We start from the raw sequence: 10,278 nt of genomic DNA, 5'->3' as shown, positions 1-10,278 counted from the left end.
ATAAATGAGAACGATGTATGAGAGAATTGATGAAGTTAATTAATTGGGAATAATGGAATGAGAGAATTGATGAAGTTAATTAATTGGGAATAATGGAACATATGATAAATGACTAAGTGGCTATGATTTATTGAGGAAGTGCGGTAGTGTTGCGAGTATGCCGGAGATGCATACGTGAGCTAAAGATTGAACATTATTGAGCTTGGGGTGTTGTCTTTCCCATGCCAGCTTGGGGTGTTGTCCCCCATGTCAGCTTGCGATTCGTCCCTTGGATAATATTGAGCTTGGGGTGTTGTCTCCCCCATATCAACTTGGGATTCGTCCCGTGGATAATATTGAGCTTGGGGTGTTGTCTCCCCTTATCAGCTTAGGATCCTGTCCATGGTTATCATTGAGGTTGGGGTGTTGACTCCCCCATCTCAGCTTGGAATTCTTTCCATGGTTAATTTCACACGGTTATCTACCAGGACATGTCGGGCTGGCTACGTAATCGACAGTTGATATCAACAGCCATAGGACAGGCATACATCATGTACATATTGTCTGATTTGCTTGCTTGTGAACTATATGGGATTGCCCATGTGTTTATAATCTGTTATTTGTTATAATTGTTACCTGTATTACTTGTGTTTGCCTTGTTTTGCTTGTTTATTTGTGCAACTCATAGGAGCCGAAGGAACGGAGGGAAGATGGGAAAGATTGGTGTATAGGTTAAGTTTAGTTAGGTTGAGAATCTTTAGATGACCACCTATTTAAGGCTTCTATTTTTAGTTCCTTAAGCTTTAACTCTGAGTGTTGGCATTTTAGGGTTGTCTCTGGCATTCCCAGGACCTTATATCTTATATGCGTGGCACCTTTATCATGTTGAGAACCTCCGGTTCTTATTCCATACTGTGTTGTTGTTTTTCATATGCAGGTCGAGAGGCATCTCGGTAGGCGTCTGGAGCTTTTGCAGTGAAATGGTTTCCATTTGGGGTTTCCTTGTTCTTTTGATATTTTGATATGTATATATGTGTATTAGACTCTCCTCATGTGTATATTACTACTTTGCTCTTGTACCTCCTAGTGGTTTTATGGAGAACTCGGGGTTTTAAACATGTTCCTTTGGGCTTAAGGTTATATATTTGTATGTAAATAATTCTCCGACCAGCCTTATCTTTGCAAGCTGAGTTAGGAGCTTGTTATTTTGTATCATTGACTCCTTGCTCTTACATTCTATATATTTAGGTTTATGAACCTTAGTTTTCTTCGTACGCAAATTTTTCGTTTATGTGAGTGTTACGATTTTTGTTTTAAACTTTTCTTCACAGGCTCCTCGATATAAATTCCTTTCAACTATTATTATTATATATTTATACATTTTTATTTTTAGAGGTCATAATACCTTGCCACCTAAACTTTATGACTTAAGAATAAGACTCTGTGTGGTGGGATTTTACATTATACGGTGTTACAAGGTACATATAATGTATATGTAATACTCAATATTAGAAAATCCGTATTTGCTTTCAAAAAACTTTTCTTTAAAAGATTTATATGTTTATTTCAAAAGAAAAAATTCTATGTTTATTCTAAAAACATTTCTCCTTTTACTTTTTTTTATGTTGTCGTGGTCTTCTTGTTTGTTTTTTTCTTTATTTTTCTTATTCTTTTTTCATAAAATTTCTAAAATAAAATACAAAAATAAATAAAAGTAATTATAAAAACACATAAAAAAGAAGACATATTAAAAAAAAGAGAAAAAAAAGATGTAGTAGAAGGAGGAGAAAAACGGTTAAAGATAGTTAATTGGATTTGATTACAAATATTACCAATTATTTTCAAAACTCCATTATTTATATGACTATTTGCAGTGAAAATATTGTATATGTAGAATTTCACGTACAATTACAAGTATAATATTAAGTACTAGTTTGCCAAGGAGTATATGATCATGATATTATATAATTTTCAAATAATAATATATTTTATTCATCATAGAAAGTGTACATTCAAAAACTATGAAAAACGACCAAATAAAAATTACATCTTTATTTTTGGCAATATGAAATGCAAAAAGAAAAACAAAAATCACCAACCAACCCATTTTCATTTGTCAATAAAAAAGCTTGCAATGTAGTATACTATTATGTGTCATGGCTTGTTCTTAACATGCTGAGGGCCAGCTTCTGTATGGATCTTTGAGTGTATTGGTATTGCCAGGCCGTGAAAAAACCATCTACATGCATAGTGCATAAATGAAAACCAATTAAATTTACTTGATCTAACTCTCACTCTATGAAACATATTCAAATTATGATTAATTTTATTCCTTTGTCCTTATCAATGGACCCAGTTTTTTGTTAATAAGTAGTATTAGGAATATAAATTTCAGCCACATAAATATCATTTTAATTAAAAAACGCAGAGTCTATTATTTCTTTTTCGATTTAGGATCTAAGTCTAGATTCATTCTACAAAATTTCACAAACCAAAATCACATAAGTATATATTTCCCTTGGTGTGGGATTATTGGGATAATTAAAGAGTCCTAAGAGACCAAAGTTTTAAGTTCAAAGATTAAAAATTTGGTTACAAGATACAAGATTTAAATTAGATATATAATGGGATGTACTGCTTAACTATATGAGTAATCATGCCTTGTGTGTAATAGATTTTTATTATAGATTTTTATAGTATTGTCTATAGTACTATAGTAACTTAGCTATGCAATATATATAGTACCTGGTAATCTCCAAGTGTTCGTGACTTAAAACCTGCAGCACAATAATCAAAATAGTATTCCCATGTCCTAATAAATTTTTCATCGAATCCAAGAGCCAAAATCTCACTGACAAAACAAAGAAATTTTTAAATAAATGTTAGTGTAAGAAGTAATAGAAGAAGAAAAAAATAGAAATAACAAATTTCAACAATTAGCTAGTGCATGGTGTAAGTATTAACTTCAATATAATAAAGTATGTTCCAATAAAATTAATGACGTGCCTATGCTTTCTCATGAAGTTCTTCCTCCACCACCTTAATGTTTGATGGTAATGGATTCCAATATTCTCAGCATGCTCCACACTACATTATTTAAGAATGTTCATTTCTTCATTAAGAAAACAGAGTAAGGAAAAGATATGCTCTTGGTTATCGGATTCTGCAGTAACATATAAATTATACCATAGGCTTGATGCAGTTGCCATGGCTGATGTTACCCTACTTAGGGAGGGTAGGCATCCGCCTGGAAAAATATATTCTTTTATAAACCCGGAACTACGCTTGTACTCATTGTACGACTCATCCGGATATGATATGAACTGTGTTGTAAGATAGCCATCTTCAAAAGTTAGTTAAAATTTAAATACCAAAGTAGCTAGTAGTAAGTATTATGCCATAGAAGTTTTTATAATTTAAACATTTCAAAAAAAAGTTATACCTGGAGAACTAGAAGTCCATCATCTGCTAACACTGATTCGCAACAACCGAAAAACTCTTCCATGTATTCGTCACCAACTGCTTCTATCATCCCACTAAAATACCATACTACATGTTATGCAATATGTTGAAAAATATTACTATTTTATGTAGGTTTGCAAAGTTAAAATACAAATTTACTCACACAGATATAATCCTATCATATTTAAATGTCTTTGGTAGTTGGCGATAGTCACATAATAAAAGTTTGATATGATCCTGAAATCATGAATTCAAAACACTTAGCATAAGTAGTATTCTCACAACGATCTCAACTGTAAAATGAAATAATTAAATATGGGAATTTAATGTTTACCACGAACATATTCCATTTGGCTTGTATTTTTCACTTTACTATGTTATTTTATATTGAGAAACTGATGAAATCACATTAGCTTTTCATATACCTGAAGTCCAGCATCTCTAACTCTTTTTTCTGCAAGTTTAAGTTGTTCCATAGACAAAGTGATGCCAGTGCATTTGCATCCAGTTCGTTTGACAACTTCAATGACAAAACTTCCCCATCCGCATCCGATATCAAGAACTTCATGTGTGCTGTCTATCCTAGCCTTCATATATTTCAACAAAGTTGATATTGTCAGTGCATTTACAATTTACCAACCAAAATACATTGATAAAATAATATTCAAAGGTACTCACTTTTTCAATGAGAAGAGACATTTTTCTCATTTGTGCATCTTTCAAATCTTCATCTTCATTCTGTATCAGATATTCAAATAGACAAATAAGAGAAAATGAGAACAGGGGATATAACAGAAATTAATGAAACATCTTTTACAAGAAAGTTGGACTCAAGTATCAGAAATTCGTTGTCTTGCCTTGAAAACTGCACATGAATATGTCATTGTTTCATCCAAGAACAGTGCAAACAATTCATTGCTCTTGAAATAAACCAAAGAATAAGTGTAAGAGAATTATGTTTAATATAAAAAAAAATAGACAGTTGAGATAAATTATGAAAACAAAATAAAACAAATAAAAGTAAAATACTAAATAATTCCGGTAGCACTTCCTTGTCAAGTAATGATTTTAGTTGACATAAAATAACTTCCAAATCTAAAAATGACAACTTATGCATGGAACTCTTTCTAATTCTAGTTATAAAAAGTTGTAAGAAAGTTCTTTTATTGTTGCAACTTGTTTAGAATAATCTCAATGAAATTGTAACTTTGGCAGTTGTTGATCTTATACCAGATCATAGTGTCTAGAGATGTTGCGACGAGCTTGTGTAAGAGAATTTTTCCTAAAGTAATGCTTAAAGAAGAACTTTGCAGATGCTAAACTAGCTGTAAGAAAAATTGGTGTCCACCAACCCCTGAAGACATAAAAAATCAGGAAAGGGTTGGAAAAAACAGTTACAATTTCAATACTTCAACACATCATAATAATCAACTTACCTCTTCCTTTTCAATTTTGAGTTTGAACCATTTGTTGAATCTATACTTGCTTTTATGAAAATCTGTACCAAAAGTTCAAAAACACATGGTAGTAAATACTAAAGTCTGGTACCCGCAGTTATATGTTAATTAGATCCTAATAATGAATATGCATACCATAAAAAGATTTAAAAGACCTTCATCTTTATCATCAAGGGAAAAATCTCCATTAATATAAGCATCTGCAAGGCCTAAATCAGCTTGTGTCATAATCTGACAAACACAACAAAAAATATTATTTTAGTTTCATACAAAAAGTAGAAATAAAAATCATTAACTTCACTTCATGCATACAAAAAAAGCACATACCTTCCAATAAAATTGGGGACTATGGATTCTCACAACACACTTCAAAGAGTTCTTCATATTGTTTCCTTCAAAGGTATACATTGTTCCTCCATCTTCCAATAAACTGTAAACTCCTCACGGCAAGATATAAAGTGAGTCAAGAACTAAGATACAATCGATGCTAAAATCTTCTAGATAACAAGATTGTTTCAAGAAAATACCATTATTTTAAGAAACTGTTGTTTCAATAGTATTATGTGTATAAATATGATACTTCCAACTTGAAGTGTAAAAGAAGTATATTTATAAATGTCTGCACACTTTGAGAAGTGAACTTACGTTAAACATCCGGTAGTGATATAGGAACTTAGGAATCTCGTCACGAAATGACGTGCTCCGAGTTCCTTCCAAGAAAGTTCCATGTGTTTTGGGTTGGTCCGAAGGGAACAACATCTTCCAAGAATGCCATATGCAGCAACCATACCAGCCTAAAATGTTGCAATTTATATTGGATTATTAATGTAAAAAAGAGGCTCGATTATCTCATCTACAAAAAAGCATTAACTTTGAACAAAAAATATTTGTTTTCTTCTCATTTAAATCAAGTTTTCTTTTACTACCTTCAATCCATCTTCATGAAATCCACAACCTGAAAAGCACAAATATTTGCTTAACTCACAGGTGTATCAAAATCTCTCAACATAATAATTGTTGTTTGTGAAAAAGAAAATATAATTAGATATGTCTAAGTAATTTCAACTATCTAAAATTTCACTACAATATTTCTGTGTATATGTATTTTTTTTATTGTTTAACAATTTAATTAGTGTTCAACTATAAATTAACCAAGTCAAGAAAATACCTTGATAGGCGCTACAAAACCAAATTTTTCTTTTTCCTTGAATACTTCCAAGTTCTTGTGCAGCTTTGAATGCAGCAACTGATGGAACTAGATATCCAGTTGACCACTTAAACAAGGTATTTTTGGTGTTTGCTCTGGATTTAGAGTTACAAGAAAGGGTAATTTTGTTTCACCAAAATTCTGCAAATTACAATGTAAGATCAACCAACAAATTTTGTACATATTCCATTTTTTGAAGTCTAAACAACTTGCCTTCTAGAAGATTTTACTTATGGATATATGCATTATTTGAATTGTTTCTAACCTGAAGAATGTTGAGCCAGTATGTCACACAAACTCTGTTGTTCTTACATCCAAGAAAATTAATTGCACTCCATGCTGCTGGTTTTTGAGGCATTAAATTTTTGTCATGATGAAGAAAAATATCACTGCCAATAGCGATCATAGGATAATTGTGATCATCATCGTATCCTTTGATGAATTTGGTTACTTTCAAATGTAACTACTACAAGCTGCATTGTCAAGTTCCATGTGTTGAAAGTAGTAAAGATCTAGAAATGTTAAGATGAACTCTACCTGTATACGTACTGAAAAGCGCCAAGAATTCTTCGCTCGTCATATGTCGCTTCGTCTCCTAATAATCTCAAAGTGTCAGGTGCATGTGTCGCAACTATGCAGCTTTCATATGTTTGTTCAGAACCATCTTTGCACTGCACGAGACATCCTATAAGAACATTTCTAGGCTTGTTAATTATCAATGTTTTATAAAAGAAAATGTGCATGACTAAAAATCGAAAGTGTAACAAGAAAATGGACAAATCAATCACCTTTTTCTAATGTTGAAACCAATTCCACCTCACAATTAGTTATTACTTGAACACCTCTACTAACAAGTTCTTCTTTGACCTGATCAAAATCTTGATTTATAGCTTAAACCAAAAGATATCTGGTATAAATGACGCTAAAAATTGTTACCATAGAGCTTAGCAATATAAATAAATGATAAATTACACCTTCTCAACATAAGCATGTGAGCCTCCTTTGACAGTTAGCCATTGGGATTTTCCAAAGAGCTACAAAGAGAAGGAGAGGGCCAAGTGAATCAAGAGGTAGTCTTCTTATTTTATTTGGACATTAAAAGTTGAAATCTGAAATAAAATTTATTTCTTTGCTACCTGAAGATGTTGGAAGTTGCGACAGAAGGAGAGAACTGAGAAAGCAGAAAAGCTCAAAGCTCTTTCAGAAGAGCAGGGCCATATAGAACCACAAATTGGAATCTACATTCATTCCATGTTATAAAACTATTTAATAATCATACAATAATTGTGATACTAACCAAAGAGATGTTGATAGAAATCAAAACAGTCTAATAAGATGAAAATGAACTAACAAGATAAGCTTTCACAAATAATTCAGAGTAACCGTTTGACTTTATGAATTGCTCCAAGGTCTCATTATGATCCATATTCAGATTGTTGTCAACCATATCAAGATAGCTGCATTTTTTAATTCGAAAATCAGAGAACAAATAAAATCACTCGTGGTATTAAGAAGACGACTAGTACTTTACCCAGGAAATTAGCATTACTTTCCTTAATTATTAGTTCATCGCTACATTAACGAATTGAAAAAACTAACATGCTATCCTTTCGAAATTGTGATGGATGAATTTGTCAATTCTTAAATAATAATGAAATAATGGGCTTTTAACCATTTATGCAGAGAAATGAATGGATAGTTATTGCAACACATCATTCATGGATATATTAAGCTAATAGCTATTAGGCACAGGTAAGAACTACTTGCCTTATAACATCATCTTTGAATTTGATAATTTCCCTAATCATTTGCCAGAAGTAAGGGTTGAACACATTCATTTTTTGTGCAAACAAGCTAGACAAACCATTTCTGCTGCCCCATTCGCAGCCATGGCCACCATCGAGGCTCACAGCAAATGATAGTTCTGATAATTCCATATCAATTCCAAGACTCTCTAAGAATTCAATCATGTCAGGATAAGTTGCCTGTTCAATAACCCATGTTACATTATTCTCAATTCTCTGTAATCAAATCCATATTCTCAATTGTTCAATAACCCATTTTTTGTTCAAGAAACATCGAACTTTAAATCTTTTGTTTATAAAAGCTCTGATATTATATCATGAAATCGTTTCTAAAAATTTAAATTTAAAAAAAAAACTGGTATTATGACCATAGTTGAAGTTTCAACTACATATACTACTATTACTTCACAACTTAACGTCATATGAAATATATCTTGTGTGCGTTTACGTTGATAGTGGCAATTCTGGGGAGAAGTCAAAAAGCTTTTATCAAGGATAGACTTTTAATAAGTCTATAATACTAAACATGAAAATTTTGTTTGTTTTTCTTTTTTTTTTTATATTTTACTTATTTTGTGATTTAGGGGAAAAACTTATGTATGATATATCTAATTCGAAGAATAACGTATCCATAAAATTGGCTAAAAGATAATGGAGTCAGAACATGACTGAAATTCAGATATTCGTTGATTAAGTCCTCTTAATTGAATTTTTAGTTAAATTATGTCTAGACTATAAAATAAAATTTAAGAATTTAGAAATCCCAAAAATGCAATTAACAAATCCAGTCCTCATCATATATAAATATAATATCTTAAATTAGTAAATAATAATAATAATAATAATAATAATAATAATAATAATAATAATAATAATAATAATAATAATAATAATTAATGATAGGGAAATGCTAGGGGGACAATGACTTTGTTGAACAATATGAACAACCACCAATTAAATAAAAACACACTACACCTCCAAATTAACCTTCTAAATTTTAATATTAAAATAACCATCCATACACTAGGAAAATAAACATCCGATATATCTATTGTTTACATTGTTTAATATTTTCACTGTTTACCTATACTTTTCCTTAATGATAATAATAACAATGATAATAATAATAATGATGATAATGATGATGATACTAATAATAATCATAATAATAATGATAATGATGATGATGACGACAACAACAATAATAACAATAAGGTTTAATTGCTCTTATAATTTTATCAAATTTGTAATTAGGTTTTTATAATTTTTTTTCTTTCAATCGGGTTCCTATATTATTTTTAATTTTGTAATTAGATTATTTCTGTTTCAAAAATATTAAAATTAATGAAATATTTTTTCCAATAATATATGATCGAAGATCTAATTAGATTCTTAGTTGAGAATATCTTTAATTTGTGAATAAATATTCTGTTATTTCAAAATTAAAAGTAGTATAAGAACTTAATCAAAATATATATATATAATAATTTAATTATATATTTGATATAAATAAGGAAACTAACTGAATTAATAATAATAATAATAATGGGACAAGACTAATTTGGATAATATGGCAAGACTAAATTGGCAATTTTATCTTGGCGAAGGTAGTGTAGTAAACGACAACAAAATTCCTGTGAGCATTTTTAAGCACTTTGAGACAAAGCAACAAAATGAGAAAATTAAAGTTAAAGGCAATGAATGGATAGTTAACTACAAACCAAGAAATTTTTTAGATGCAACAACATAAGAAGAATGAAAATTGTATGTGTAGAGACTTAGAATTACCGGGTTGAAGAGCATGAAACCAAGGTCCAAATCAATACCATCAACATTCACAGTTTTGGCATGGCCTCCCAAATAATCTTCTTTCTCATAAAGAGTCACATTCACTCCCTCTTTGGCCAATACATACGCAGAAGCCAATCCACTTATTCCACCACCCACCACTGCCACTCTCATCTTCTTCTTTTTCTTACCCCTTAATAATACTATATTATTCAACTATTAATATGTAATAAAAGAACAACCAAATTATTTTATGAAAAAACTTGCATGAACACGCTGTATATATAGTGGAGAAATTTGCATATGTAAGCACATTATCCCTACTACTAACAGGGACGGACATAGGGGTGAGTGGAGGCCTCGGTCCTATTTTTTTAAAAAAAAATTAATAATTATAAGTTATTATATATAATTTAATTTAAAAAAAAATATTTAATATTTAATTTAGTATAAATAAAAATTTAGTCTAATTTAAATATTAATGATTTTTAATATTTAAAAAGTAAGTAATAATATTTAAAAAATCTGAAAAAGATATTATTATTAATATTTTTAATTAAATAAAAATTTTTAAATCTCA

General features: G+C 30.3%; 1 pseudogene across 1 annotated transcript; it reads right to left on the bottom strand.

Annotated features, from left to right (window-relative positions):
- Positions 1 to 1,947: 1,947 nt before the first annotated feature.
- Positions 1,948 to 10,010, bottom strand: LOC107617706 (uncharacterized; annotated as a pseudogene). Its single transcript, XR_015899380.1, has 24 exons — positions 9,699 to 10,010; positions 7,873 to 8,090; positions 7,457 to 7,562; positions 7,242 to 7,343; positions 7,080 to 7,139; positions 6,894 to 6,972; positions 6,643 to 6,790; positions 6,371 to 6,494; positions 6,067 to 6,246; positions 5,825 to 5,853; positions 5,544 to 5,692; positions 5,226 to 5,328; positions 5,034 to 5,129; positions 4,878 to 4,939; positions 4,672 to 4,795; positions 4,299 to 4,361; positions 4,120 to 4,179; positions 3,867 to 4,028; positions 3,605 to 3,678; positions 3,422 to 3,515; positions 3,166 to 3,302; positions 2,986 to 3,066; positions 2,725 to 2,830; positions 1,948 to 2,218 (listed from the first exon to the last, which is right to left on the bottom strand). The product of XR_015899380.1 is annotated as an uncharacterized LOC107617706 (transcript).
- Positions 10,011 to 10,278: the final 268 nt, after the last annotated feature.

This window comes from Arachis ipaensis, chromosome B9 (genome assembly GCF_059453495.1).
Source record: "Arachis ipaensis isolate K30076 ecotype BB chromosome B9, ASM5945349v1, whole genome shotgun sequence".
NCBI classification, from domain to species: Eukaryota; Viridiplantae; Streptophyta; class Magnoliopsida; order Fabales; family Fabaceae; genus Arachis; species Arachis ipaensis.
This window is presented reverse-complemented; position numbering and strand designations above follow the sequence as displayed.